Source organism: Oncorhynchus mykiss, chromosome 20, assembly GCF_013265735.2.
Source record: "Oncorhynchus mykiss isolate Arlee chromosome 20, USDA_OmykA_1.1, whole genome shotgun sequence".
Taxonomy (NCBI): domain Eukaryota; kingdom Metazoa; phylum Chordata; class Actinopteri; order Salmoniformes; family Salmonidae; genus Oncorhynchus; species Oncorhynchus mykiss.
Window position 1 is genome coordinate 15,505,096 of NC_048584.1, and position 15,609 is coordinate 15,520,704.

A 15,609-nucleotide genomic window follows, 5' to 3' on the forward strand; every position below is an offset into this window, starting at 1 on the left:
AATAAATCACAGACGGTGTCCTCAGCAAAGCACCCCCACACCATAACACCTCCTCCATGCTTTATGTTGGGAAATGCACATGCGGAGATCATCCGTTCACCCACACTGTGTCTCACAAAGACATAGAGGTTGGAACCAAAAATGTCAAATTTGGACTCAATGGACAAATTTCCACCGGTCTAATGTCCATTGCTCGTGTTTCTTGGCCAAAGCAAGTCTCTTCTTCTTATTGGTATCCTTTAGTAGTGGTTTCTTTGCAGGCAGCAATTCAACCATGAAGGCCTGATTCACACAGTCTCCTCTGAACAGTTGATTTTGAGATGTGTCTGTTACTTGGAATCTTTGGGCTGAAATTTCTAAGGCTGGTAACGCTAATGAACTTATCATCTGCAACAGAGGAAACTCTGGGTCTTCAATTCCTGTGGCGGTCTCATGAGAGCCAGTTTCATCCTAGCTCTTGATGGTTTTTGCGACTGCACTTGAAGAAACATTCCAAGTTCTTGACATTTTCTGGATTGACTGACCTTCATGTAATGATGGACAGTTGTTTCTCTGTGCTCATTTGAGCTGTTCTTGTCATAACATGAATTCTTGAATGGATAGGTGTTCTAAAACCTTTGACCGGTAGTGTAAGTATTCAGACCCTTTGCTATGAAACCAAAAATTGAGCTCAGGTGCATCCTGTTTCCATTGATCATCCTGTTCAGAGATGTTTCTACTACTTGATTGGAGTCCCCCTGTTGTAAATTCAATTGATTGGACATGATTTGGAAAGGCACGCACCTGTCTATATAAGGTCCCACAGTTGGCAGTGCATGTCAGAGCAAAAAACAAGCCATGAGGTTGGAATTGCTACCGAAAAATGTCTGCAGCATTGAAGGTCCCCAAGAACACAGTGGCCTCCATTATTCTTAAATGGAAGAGGTTTGGAAGGACAACCATCTCTGCAGCACTCCACCAATCAGGCCTTTATCATAGAGTGGCCAGACGGAAGTCACACCTCAGTTAAAAGCACATGACAGCCCACTTGGAGTTTGCCAAAAGGCACCTAAAGACTCTCAGACCATGAGAAACAAGATTCTCTGGTCTGATGAAACTAAGATTTTACTTTTTGGCCTGAATGCCAAGCGTGACGTCTGGAGGAAACCTGGCACCATCAATCCATCTGCTCCAGAGAGTTCAGGACCTCAGACTGGAGCAAAGGTTCACCTTCCAACAGGAGAACGACCCTAAGCACACAGCCACAACAACACAGGAGTGGCTTCGGGACACGTCTCTGAATGTCCTTGATTGGCCCAGCCAGAACCTAGACTTGAACCCGATCGAACGTCTCTGGAGAGACCTGAGAATAGCAGTGCAGCGACACTCTCCTTCCAACCTGACAGAGCTTGAGAGGATCTGCAGAGAAGAATGGGAGAAACTCCGCAAATAGAGGTTTGCCCAGGTTGTAGCATCATATCCAAGAAGACTGAAGGCTATAATCGCTGCCAAAGGTGCTTCAACAAAGTACTGAGTAAAGGACCTGAACACCTATGTAAATGTAATATTTAAGTTTTTTATTTTTAATACTATAGCAAAAAAAAATCTAAAAAACTGTTTTTGATTTGTCATGATGGGGTTTTGAGTGTAGATTGATGAGGATTTGTTTTCCCCCATCCATTTTAGAATAAGGCTATAACATAACAAAATGTGGGAAAAGTCAAGGGGTCTGAAAACCTTCCGAATATACTATATGTTTCCCATGCCAATCAAGCCATTTGAATTGGAGAGAGAGAGAAAGAATATCCAAAAGCAAGCCATCAGAGAAATGAGACTCATGGTGGGTGGTTTTGAGTGTTTTTTGAGTTGAGTGGGGAAGTTGCTGATGATGATGTGGGTATCTGAAGGGAAGCTTGCCTGAGAGTGGTCCTGCTCTACCTATCCTGATGGTCATCTCGTCTGATGGCTGGGAACAGGGGGTCCTCCTCCTTGGCCAGTTTGGATCCTGGGGGCAGGGCCAGGGCTATGTGGGGGTCCACCCCTACGCCCTAAAAAACACAGGCAGGGAGACAAACGAACATACAGGGATTAACAGGTTATAGAGAATGAGAATGCATTCTCTTTTGCTATAGACCTGGCCATGAGGGTATAGTGGTACAGCAACAGTAGACGTACACAGTCAGTAAGAAATACTTTGGCATGCACAAATAATCAACTTGGCTCTGCTTCTATTTGTTCATGTAAACTTAATTCTGATATTTTTATCAGAGGGTAATTACATCAAGTGCTGCTTGTCAACTTAAAATAACGTTACGTAACCTATGATCAATTCATTCTGGAACAAAAACGAACCTTCAAAGAAAACATTTGAAAAAAAAATGATAATCTAATCTCACACTTATTCAAAGCCTGTTCACACCTCCTTGTTGAAGGCTCTGCTTAAAAGCAGGTACAGAAAGAGAGAAAGGCTTGCTAAAAGCTTTTAGTCGGTAGGTGAGTCATGTTCAAATAGGCTACGTCATAAGCATACGCGGCAAAGCTTCTCTTTCTAATGTTCCCCACCTAGTTTCTGGAAAAAAAGCATGCCAACAAAGCAGATCAAAACCACTTATACATTTATTAATGCTCCCATTAACAAAGATGATTATCTTCGGATGCGCTGTTAAACTCCACACAAAAGTACCAATCAATAATCGTCAGCACATCCATAAAACTGTGGGATTCTACACTGGAAATAATCACAATCAGTAGTTGTTTTTTGCCTTTGTTATTATTTCCGTCGGGGCAAATCAGGTGGCATAGAGACTAACACTGTCCATTCATAACAAACAAAAAAAAACAGACATAAAAGTGCAGCAGTGGGCTTGAGGAGCCAACATGAACCAGACAGGTAGTGTGGGCTTGACGGTTTTTGAATATGAAGTGTTGTAAGACCGCAAAACAATCAGGCCCATTTGAGAATTGAGGGAGAGAGCTTATTGCAGAGAAGCCACACAAAAAAAGGCTCTCACTTCTTCACAATTTAAAACAAGCTTCACGCAACAAGGATTCAAAATCATTTGTGTCTTCATGTCTGTCTGCGTGTGCGACTCAGTGCGTGAGTGTGTGTGTGAGTGTGCCTGCCAGCATGCGTGTGTGCATGCCTTTGGGGAAGTGGAGATGGCAGACCTGACACAATGGTATCAACGGGAAGTTATTACTGTAACTGTTAAACACTGCAAACAAGGGCCTGATGGGAAAGCTCAGGGGCATTCTAGTGTCTGCAGCTGTAGCATGGGACCACAGCCAGATTACACTAATACTACACCCTGGCTGTTCCCAAATGGCACCCCGTTTCCTATATAGTGCACTATGGGGCCCTATGGGGCCTGGTAGTGGACTATATAGTGAATAGGGTGCCATTTGGGATACATCCCTTGTTCCTCTCCAATGACAACAATGACATTAAATCCAGGGGGGTAGCCAGGGTCTGAGTTTTAGTGAGGCCTAAAATGTTATTTGGAGAACAGCAAAAACAAGGAAAAATTACCTCAGCCATTATCACATTGGTTACCTTAGCTTCATTCACCTCAGCTTATCTACAAACAGATAGCGGCTAATTGATAGTTGATAGCCTAACACATTAACTCGCAATCAAGACGAAAAACTATAATTTAATATGTACATAGTGATCTATTAGCAGAAAATGTATTCTATTAACAAAAGGTAAAGAAATACGTTTGCTTTACACAACATTTATGTTGTTATAGCCGTTATACAGCTAATTCTACACATTTTGGCTTCCCGAGTGTTTCAGTGGTTTAATGCACTGCATCGTAGTACTAGAGATCCTGGTTAGAGTCCAGGCTCTGTCACAGACGGCCGCAACTGGGAGACCCATGTGGCGGCACACAATAGGCCCAGCGTCGTCCGGGTTCGGAGAGGGTTTGGCCGGAAGGGATGTTCTTGTCCCACCGCACACTAGAGACTCCTGTGGCGGGCCAGGCGCAATGCACGCTGACACGGTCACCAGGTGTACGGTGTCTCCTCCAACACATTGGTGTGGCTGGGTTCCGGGTTAAGCGGGCATTGTGTCAAGAAGCAGTGTGGCTTGGCTGGGTTTGTGTTTTGGAAGATGCACGTTTCTCGACCTTCGCCTCTCCCGAGTTCGTATGGGAATTGCATCGATGGGACAAGACTGTAACTACCAATTGGATACCACAAATTTGGGGAGAAAAAGGAGTACAAAAATAATTGACAAAAAATATGAATTATTCTACACATTTTATCAAGGGGAGAATTTTTTGCAGTTATAAAAGCAAATGTTCTCCACAATTCTCCACATTTTTCCATTACTTATTATGAAATCTAAGTGAGAGTGGCAATGATTTCTTCAAGTTTAGATAGCTGGCTAGACTATCTAAACTAATTTACCAATCTAAATTTTAACTGACATGGGTTACTTGAGTGACTGTCATTAAATGACATACAGTGGCTTGTGAAAGTATTCACCCCGTTGGCATTTTTCCTATTTTGTTGCCTTACAACCTGGAATTAAAATGGATTTTGGGGGAGGTTGTATCTTTTTATTTACACAACATGCCTACCACTTTGAAGATGCAAAATATGTTTTATTGTGAAACAAACAGAAAACTTGAGCGTGCATAACTATTCACCCCCCCACTACTTTGTAAAGCCACCACCATGCTTCACTGTTGGGATGGTGTTCTCAGGGTGGGGAGAGGTGATGGGTTTGCACCAGACATAGCATTTTTCCTTGATGACCAAAAAGCACAATTTTTGTCTCATCTGACCAGAGTACCTTCTTCCATATGTTTGATGAAGGCATATGGAGTCTCCCACATGTATTTTGTCAAACACCAAACGTGTTTGCTTATATTTTTCTTTAAACAAAGGCTTTTTTCAGGCCACTCTTCCGTAAAGCCCAGCTTTGTGGAGTGTACGGCTTAAAGTGGTCCAATGGACAGATACTCCAATCTCCTCTCTGGAGCTTTGCAGCTCCTTCATGGTTATCTTTGGTCTCTTTGTAGCCTCTTTGATTAATGCCCTCCTTGCCTGGTCAGTGAGTTTTGGTGGGCGGCCCTCTCTTGGCAGGTTTGTTGTGGTGCCATATTCTTTCCATTTTTAATAATGGATTTAATGGTCCTCCGAGGGATGTTCAAAGTTTCTGATATTTTTTTATAACCGAACCCTGATCTATACTTCTCCACAACTTTGTCCCTGACCTGTTTGGAGAGCTCCTCTGTCTTCATAGTGCCACTTGCTTGGTGGTGCCTCTTGCTTAGTGTTGTTGCAGACTCTGGGGCCTTTCAGAACAGGTGTAAATATACTGAGATCATGTGACAGACCATGTGAAACTTAGATTGCACACAGGTGGACATTATTTAATTATGTGACTTCTGAAGGTAATTGATAGCACCAGATCTTATTTCAGGGCTTCATAGTAAAGGGGATGAATAAATACGCACACGTCATTTTGTTTTTAATCAGTGGCTTAAAAACAAAGATGTCATTGTACGCTGATGATTCATGTTCTTTTGAAACCACAATTAGAATCCTTCCACAGCCTCATAGAGGATCTAGATACTTTTGCTAACCTCTCTGGATTAAAACCAAATTATGATTAATTATGATACTATATTACATATTGGATCACAAAAAAATGCAACTTTTACATTACCGTGTAGTTTACCAATAAAATGGTCTGATGTGGACATACGAGGGATGTGGACATACTCGATACACAAATCCCAAAAGAAAGAAATAAATGTACAATAAATGTTTACAGAAAGTTAGCAAAAATAAATAAAATCTTGCTTGCATGGAAAGGAAAATACCTGTCTATTTGTGGAAAAAATCACCCTGATTAACTCTACAGTAATATCACAGTTTACCTATTTGCTTATGGTTTGCCAACACCTAGCGATCTGCTTTTAAATTATATGAACAAAACATATTCAATTTTATGTGGAATGGCAAGCCAGACAAAATTAAAAGGGCCTATTTATGAAATGATTAATGATTAAATATTAAAGCATTAGACCTCTCACTAAAGTCATCAGTCATACAAAAGTTATACTTAAATCCAAAATGGTTCTCTAGTAAATTAGTAAGAATGTCTCACCCGATGTTGAAGAATGGCCCTTTTCCCTTTCTTCAGATTACATCTGCTCACTTTCAGTTATTTGAAAACAAAATAATCTCCAAAATATCGTTATTTTTTTTACAAGCCTTAGAAAGTTGGTTGCTATTTCAGTTTAATCCACCTGAAAAGACAGAACAAATAATACAAAAAATATTGTGGTTAAACTCAAATATACGAATTGATTAAAAACACGTATTTTTCCATCAAATTTTTTTTAAAGGTACAATTTTTGTAAATTATATCATAATTAGGACTGGTGGAGTTATGTCACACATGCAGCTAACACAGACATATGGAAATGTCTGTTCTACCCAAAATTACAACCAACTAATTGCAGCATTACCACAAAAATGAAAGAGGCAAGTAGAAGGTGGAAAAAGTACAGAACTTGTCTGATGGCCCTGCATTAAAGACCATAAATAGTTAAAGACATTTGTGATAAATAAAAATATATACCAATTTCATTTAAGGACTAAAACTTTGGGAAGAGATTTTCAATGTACCGATTCCATGGCACATGGTTTATGAATTCACCCGCACAACAATGCCAGATTCAAACCTTCAAATTGTTCAATATAAATTCTAATACAAAATTTTTGCAACCAATAGAATGTTACATATATGGGGTATACAATCTTCCAGCTCTGCAAATTTTGCAGCGAGGAGGCAGAGTCATTAGATCATTTATTTTGGTACTGTCCATATGCAGCTCATTTTTAGTCACAGGTCCAGGAATGGCTGGACTAACGCTGCAGATAGCAATACTGGGTGATTTGAAAAGTCATAGTCAATCGATCAATAATGTAACCATTATTTTAGCAAAACAATTGTATATTTAATTTACAATCTGTAGAAGCTATGAGAATAGAAAGGTGCGGCACTTTTGTGATACATCACAGCACAGTTGAAAAATGCATGGCAAATAGAAATCCAAAATGGATGGTGTTAAGAGATAGATGGGAGGGGTTGAAGGGGAATGAAGGGTGGGACTAATAACAACAAGATAACCAATGTACAGGGTAGAGGGTCTGTAAAACAGGGTCTGTAAAATGTATATGGGTTCTGAAATGAGGTGAAATAGCACATTTACAAATAGAAACTGGATGGACATTAGAAATAGAGGAAGGACTAAAAACATACTAAATATAACTATTGTAAAATAGATGGTGTATAATAAGTATAAACTGAAGGTAGAAGCCTAAGTGTTATTGTTTATTAGTTTACTCCAATTGGGGGAGGGGTGGTAGGGTTTGCAGGTAATAATAAAGGTATATATTATATTTTAAAGTGTGTATATGTATGAATGTATGTATGTATGTATGTATATACAGTTGAAGTCGGAAGTTTACGTACACCTTAGCCAAATTCATCTAAACTCAATTTTTCACAATTCCTGACATTTAATCCTAGTAAAAAATTCCCTGTCTTAGGTAAGTTAGGATCACCACTTTACTTTACTAATGTTAAATGTCAGAATAATAGTAGAGAGAATGATTTATTTCAGCTTTTATCTATTTCATCACATTCCCAGTGGGTCAGAAACGTAGCCGGGTAGTCTTCCACAAGCTTCCCACAATAAGTTGGGTGAATTTTGACCAATTCCTCCCAACAGAGCTGGTGTAACTGTGTCAGGTTTGTAGGCTTCATTGCTCGCACACGCCTTTTCAGTTCTGCCCAAAAATGTTCAATAGGATTGAGGTCAGGGCTTTGTGATGGCCACTCCAATACCTTGAATTTGTTGTCCTTAAGCCATTTTGCCACAACTTTAGAAGCATGCTTAGGGTCATTGTCCATTTGGAAGACCCATTTGCGACCAAGTTTTAACTGATGTCTTAAGATGTTGCTTCAATATATCCACGTAATTTTCCTCCCACATAATTTCCCTCCCTCATGATGCCATCTATATTGTGAAGTGCACCAGTCCCTCCTGCAGCAAAGCACCGCCACAACATGATGCTGCCACCATCGTGCCTCACAGTCTTGGATGGTGTTCTTTGGCTTGCAAACCTCCCCCTTTTTCCTCCAAACATAACAATGGTCAGTATAGCCAAAACAGTTCTATTTTTGTTTCATAAGACCAGAGGACATTTCTCAAAAAAGTACAATCTTTGTCCCCATGTGCAGTTGCAAACCATAGTCTGGCTTTTTTTATGGCGGTTTTGGAGCAATGGCTTCTTCCTAGCTGAGCGGCCTTTCAGGTTATGTCGATAAAGGACTTGTTTTACTGTGGATATAGATACTTTTGTACCCGTTTCCTCCAGAATCTTCACAAGGCCCTTTGCTGTTGTTCTGGGATTGATTTGCACTTGTCGCACCACAGTACGTCCATATCTAGGAGCCAGAACTCGTCTCCTTCCTGAGTGATATGATGGCTGCGTGGTCCCACGGTGTTTAAACTTGCATACCATTATTTGTACAGATGAACGTGGTACCTTCAGGCGTTTGGAAATTGCTCCCAAGAATGAACCAGACTTGTGGAGGTCTGCAATTTTTTTATGAGGTCTTGACTGATTTCTTTTGATTTTCCTATGATGTCAAGCAAAGAAGCACTATGTTTGAAGGTAGACCTTGAAATACATCCACATGTACACCTCCAATTGACTCAAATAATGTCAATTAGCCCATCAGAAGCTTCTAAAGCCATGACAATTTTCTGGAATGTTCCAAGCTGTTTAAAGGCACAGTCAACTTAGTGTATGTAAACTCCTGACCCACTGGAAATGTGATACAGTGAATTATAAGTGAAATAATCTGTCTGTAAACAATTGTTGGAAAAACTACTTGTATCATGCACAAAGTAGATGTCCTAACCGACTTGCCAGAACTATAGTTTGTTAACAAGAAATTTGTGGAGTGGTTGAAAAACAAGTTTTAATGACTCCAACCTAAGTGTATGTAAACTTCTGACTTGAACTTTACGCAGAGACTGGGGAAACTCTCCAGTGAGGAGATGTTGTTATGGCAGAGAGATGAACAATGATGAAGAGAGAGACTACGGGAGGAAGGGATGGAGGCAGAGAGAAAAAAAGAGGAGAGGGAACAGAGAGAGAAAGAGAGAGAGGTTGCTTCTTTTTTAGACCATTCTCAATAGCCAGCCATTGTTTGAATAATTCAGAACATTCCTCAGTGTGTCTCACAAAACAATGCACACTATGTTGGAGGGGTGTAATACTTTACAAAATTAAGTGCACCCAAGTACAAAACACTATGCTAGATTATATACAGTGCATTCGGAAATTATTCAGACCCCTTGACTTTTTACACATTTTGTTACGCTACAGCTACATTTTGTTACGCTAAGGCTACAGCCTTATTCTCCAATTTATTAAACGTTTTTCCTTATATACAGTGCCTTGCGAAAGTATTCGGCCCCCTTGAACTTTGCGACCTTTTGCCACATTTCAGGCTTCAAACATAAAGATATAAAACTGTATTTTTTTGTGAAGAATCAACAACAAGTGGGACACAATCATGAAGTGGAATGACATTTATTGGATATTTTAAACTTTTTTAACAAATCAAAAACTGAAAAATTGGGCCAAAAACGTTGCATTCTACCTAATACAATTTTTCTTTTTTAAAGGCGATGTCTGTATCTGAATGTCTGTATCGGAATAGCCTGCTCCTGTAATGACAGAACAAACAGAAAATACTGTTAGCCTGAGACCTAAATATCCCTGGATAAGCACTCACAACAATGTTAGCATTTACTAACTACCATCATATAGGCCACTAAGTCAACAAAAAAATTCAATCGTATTTATTTATAAAGCCCTTCTTATATCAGCTGTCACAAAGTGCCGTACAGAAACCCAGCCTAAAACCCCAAACAGCAAGCAATGCAGGTGACTTTGCTTAAGCAATGCAAGTGACTTACTCAATGGGATAAGTTGCATTGCCCCTCGAACGCGGTCTTGTGGATGTCAAGAGACGGATGTGATTTTGATGCGCAGGCAGTCCTCGATAGACTTATGAGAAAGATGAAAATTAGGAAAATGAGGACTCGCAGGTGTAAGTCGATCCAAACATTTTTAGCACATAAAATCCACGTTTCTGTATTGTGCTGTATTCCTCTGACCATGCCACCCAAAATTGCACACAAAAGACACGGCACTTCCGAGCGCATCCCTGATTTGGCTCGATGTCTGGAATTCAATCAGCTCAGTTTGAATTGCGGCCTCATCCAGCGAGGGTATTGTTTTCTTAGCAAGGGAGGAGAATTCTCCACCTGGGCGGACTGTGAGAGGTTCACATACAAACACAATGATATCCTTGGGAATGCTGTAGTCTTCAAATCTGGTGGAGAAGTTGTCCGGTCCCTCTGCCTGCAGATCTTCAGTGTGCTGAAGTCCAGTAACCTTCCAGATGACAAGTCCAAATCTAACAACTAAAGCTTCCTAGTAAAAGCCTCAAGTTTTTCCACCATGTCCATGACTATTTCCCCTCTTTCTTGTAACTGCAGATTTAACCCGTTTAAGTGACAGGATAGTTTAGCCAAAAAAGCCGTGTGTGTAGCTTGCAGTTAAAGCTGTCTGGGGCGGTAAGGCCACTTTGAAAGTTCCATGATTAGATTCATAATGATACCTGAGATCGAATTCTTTGCAAACCTCAACATTTTCATTGCAAATAACACACACTGGCTTGGCATTGGGAAAATATGGTAAGGTGAACGTATATCTCTCTGTACATTCTTCCCTGAAACTTAGATTTTCATTATCCACCTTTGTTTTGATACTTACTATCAAGCTAATTGTTCTGAATGAATGCTGACGTTACAAAAAAGTAGTGGAGCTAATTATGTTCTGGCCGGCCGACTATTAGCTCAGAACCTAGTTGACAAACCCTGCTTTTCTCAGTACTTTGTTGAAGCACCTTTAGCAGCGATTACAGCCTTGAGTCTTCTTGGGTATGACCCGACAAGCTTGGCACACCTGTATTTGGGGAGTTTCTCCCATTCTTCTCTGCAGATCCTCTCAAGCTCTGTCAGGTTGGATGGGGAGAGTCGCTAAACAGCTATTTTCAGGTCAAGGATCTGTCTGTACTTTGCTCCATTCATCTTTCCTTCAATCCCGACTAGTCTCCCAGTCCCACTGAAAAACATCCCCACAGCATGATGCTGTCACCACCATGCTTCACCGTAGGGATGGTACCAGGTTTCCTTCAGACTTGACGCTTGGCATTCAGGCCAAAGAGTTCCATCTTGGTTTTATCAGAACAGAGAATCTTGTTTCTCATGGTCTGAGAGTCCTTTAGGTGCTATTTTGGCAAACTCCAAGTGGCTTTCATGGCCCTTTTACTGAGGAGTTGCTTCTGTCTGGCCACTCTACCATAAAGACATGATTGTTGGAGGGGTGCAGAGATGATTGTCCTTCTGGAAGCTTCTCCCATCTCCACATCTCTGGAGTTCTGTCAGAGTGACCATCACGTTCTTAGTTACCTCACTGACCAAGGCCCTTCACCCCCGATTGCTCAGTTTGGCTGGGCGGCCAGCTCTAGGAAGAGTCTTGATCGTTCCAAACTTCTTCCATCTAAGAATGACGGAGGCCACTGTGTTCTTGGGGACATTCAATGCTGCAGCCCTTTTTTGGTACCCTTCCCCAGATCTGTGCCTCAACACGATCCTGCCTCAGAGCTCTACGGACAACTCCGTCGACCTCAATGCTCTGACATTTACTGTCAACTGTGGGACCTTATATAGACAGGTATGTGCATTTCCAAATCATGTCCAATCAATTGAATTTACCACAGGTGGACTCCAATCAAGTTGTAAAAACATCAAGGATTTCATTTTTTATAAATGTGCAACATTTTCTATAAAACCTGTTTTTGCTTTGTCATTATGGGGTATTGTGTATCATGACACAAGGCGAGACCCTGATGCAGACACAGGAGGCAGATGGTTGGATTCTTACCATATTTATTAAAACAACAGGGTCAGGCAAGAGAAAAGTCATAGAAACTGGGGTGAATAAGTGCCACCTGGAGGGGTGGAGACAATCACAGGAACAGGTGAAACAGATCAGGGTGTGACAGTGTGTGGATTGATGAGGAAAAATATGAATTTAATACATTTTAGAAAAAGGCTGTAACGAAATAAAATGACGAAAAAGGGGTGTGAATACTTTCCGAATGCAATGTATGTAATATGATAAAAATGTACTCGATAGATGAGACGCTAGTGAATACACTCCTTATAATCATAAACATCACGCTAGTGAGAGCACAACTTAGACCAATTTACCAGCCATGTTGTCAACTGGGAATAAAACTAAAGATGTGTCCCTTGGGCCAGGTGGTTTTTTTAATAGTCCACTAAGGCCCCATCTATCTATTCAGTATGGCACCTTCCTTCATCCAGCAGTTGATTAATTGCTCTGGACCCAGATGAATTCCCCTCAGTCCCCAGACCCTGTTGTCGGGAAATTCTGTGTACGTGTTTGTATTTTTGTGTGCGTGCGTGCAGCCGTGAGTGTGTGCATTCATGAGTGTATAGGTGTGTAATTAATTATACACTACCTTGTCAAAAGTTTTAGAACACATTCTCAATCAAGGATTTTTCTTCATTTTTACTATTTTCTTGTCGAATAATAGTGAAGACATTAAAACTTTAAAATAACAGATATGGAATCATGTAGTATCCAAAAAAAGTGTGAAACAAATCAAAATATATTTTACATTTGAGACTCTTCAAATAGCCACCCTTTGTCTTGATGACAGCTATGCACACTCTTGGCATTGTCTCAACCGAGACCCAGAGATATGGCTTTTTCTTTGCAACTCTGCCTAGAAGACCAGTATCTCGCCTCTTCACTGTTGACGTTGAGAATGGTGTTTTGCGGGTATAATTTAATCAAGCTACAAGTTGAGGACTTGTGACGCGTCTGTTTCTCAAACTAGACACTCTAATGTACCTCCCACTCCCATTTCTATTCTGGTTAGAGCCCGTTTGCACTGCTCTATGAAGGGAGTAGTACACAGCGTTGTACCAGATCTTCAGTTTCTTGGCAATTTCTCGCATGGAATAGCCTTCATTTCTCAGAACAAGAATAGACTGACGAGTTTCAAAAGAAAGTTATTTGTTTCTGGTCATTTTGAGCCTGTAATTGAACCCACAAACGCTGATGCTCCAGATACTCAATGTGTCTAAAGAAGGCCAGTTGAATTGCTTCTTTAATCAGGACACAGTTTTCAGCTGTGCTAACATAATTGCAAAAGGGTTTTCTAATGATCAATTAGTCTTTTAAAATTATAAACTTGGATTAGCTAACACAACATGCCATTGGAAGACAGGAGTGATGGTTTCTGATAATGGGCCTCTGTACGCCTATGTAGATATTCCATAAAAATTCTGCCGTTTCCAGCTATAATAGTCATTTACAACATTAATAATGTCTACACTGTATTTCTGATCAATTTGATGTTATTTTAATGGAAAACATTTTTTGCTTGTCTTTCAAAAACTTGGAAATTTGTAAGTGACCCCAAACTTTTGAACGGTAGTGTATATACACACAGAGCTCATAGATTTCTGTGATTATGTATTCATATCCTGTAGGGGGACATCTATCAGGGACAGACAAGCATGAAAGGGCAGTCAGACTGGAGAAGAAAGAGAGACACAGCAACAACAAAAAATTGCTACAGAGACTCTGCCAACAAACACCTCACTGGACTAGTAAAGCCTGAGCTCACAGTTGGCTTTGGCTCACAGTTGGCTTTGGTTGCTGCTGTGAACCACCCAGGAGCAATGTGCACTCATTGTGTGTGCGTGCTTGAGTGTGTGCATCATATCTGAATGGAAAAGAGTCTTGCAGCAGGCCAGCGTCGCCCAGGTTAGGGTAGGGTTTGGCCGGTAGGGATGTTCTTGTCCCATCGTGTACTAGCAACTCCTGTGGCGGGCCGGGCGCAATGCACGCTGACAAGGTCGCCAGGTGTACGGTGTTTCCTCTGACACACTGGTGTGGCTGGCTTCCAGGTTAAGCGGGCATTGTGTCAAGGAGCAGTGTGGCTTGGCTGGGTTGTGTTTTCGGAGGACGCATGGCTCTCAACCTTCGCCTTTCCAGAGTCTGTATGGAAGTTGCATCGATGGGACAAGACTGTAACTACGAATTGGATACCATGAATTTGGGGAGAAAATGGGGTAAAATAAAAGGAAAATTAAATAAATAAAAGGAAAAGAGTCTTGAACATATTCAAGTTTGTATAAACATAATATTTGTCTGAATTGATATTCTGAATGGGTCTGTATCATTTCAAAATAACACCTGCCGCCGCCTTAACAGCTACAGCTACAACAACAGCCATTCCAGTGGATGACATCACACTCCCCAGGATCTTTGAATAACTAACAAATCCACCTGTTGAGACATCCAGTCCCCAATAATTGCTTCCTAAAGACATGTAATGTGCCCAGATGATTGTGGCTTTTCACCAGAGGTGGGACCAAGTCACTATTATTCGAGTCACAAGCAAGTATCAAGTCGAGTCCCATGTAGAATGTGTCGAGTCAAGTCCAAGTCCTAGTCATTCTGAGAGCAAGTCAAGTCACAAGTTTTTTAAAGTCTCAAGTCAAGTAAAATAAAAATCTATACAGGCAATGATTTGTTCAACTATAAATTTAAATAGACAATCTTAGTGTATTTATCGAGGTTACCAGAAAGATGTTTTCATTATTTTGTCAACAACACATTTTGATTATGCAATAATTAATTTTAACAACCAATTCCAAATAAAAGCTTCTTGAGTAAACGAGCAATTTCAAGAAATGTCGACATACCAAAAGACCAGTAGGCCTATGCTATAAATTGTTGCTTGATGCCCCATTGCTGGTGAGTCTGCAAAGTAAATGGTTAATATTCTTGATCACCAATATTTTGGGGAGCTGCATATTAATTTATGGCAATCCTCTCTCCCTAGAATTTGACGTTTGCGCTGCACCCGATCCTATAGATGTAAAGCAAATTTAGCTCAGTGGATTTTAAACTTTTTGACACACAACCCCCAAAAGGGAGTGGATCAAAGTTTGCGAACCCTGCGCACGCACAGGGTGCACAATCGCTGTGCAAATGTAGCCTGTCTTTACAGCCATAAACATGAATTGTTCGTAGAGCTCCGAGACAGGATTGTGTTAAGATCTGGGGAAGGGTACCAAAAAAAGTCTGCAGCATTGACAGTCCCCAAGAACACAGTGGCCTCCATCATTCTTAAATGGAAGAAGTTTGGAACCACCAAGACTCTTCCTAGAGCTGGCCGCACAGGAAAATTGAGAAATAGGGGAAGAAGGGTCTTGGTCAGAGAGGTGATCAAGAACCCAATAGTCACTCTGACAGAGCTCTAGAGTTCCTCTGTGGAGATTGGAGAACCTTCCAGAAGGACAACAATCTCTGCAGCACTCTACCAATCAGGCCTTTATGGTAGATTCTCTGGTCTGATGAAACCAAAATGGAACTCTTTGGCCTGAATGCAAAGCGTCACGTCTGTAGGAA

General features: G+C 40.8%; 1 pseudogene; it reads right to left on the reverse strand.

Moving 5' to 3' along the window:
- The window catches only part of LOC110498749, a 155,757-nt pseudogene that overhangs the window by 83,803 nt on the left and 56,345 nt on the right, over positions 1–15,609 (reverse strand).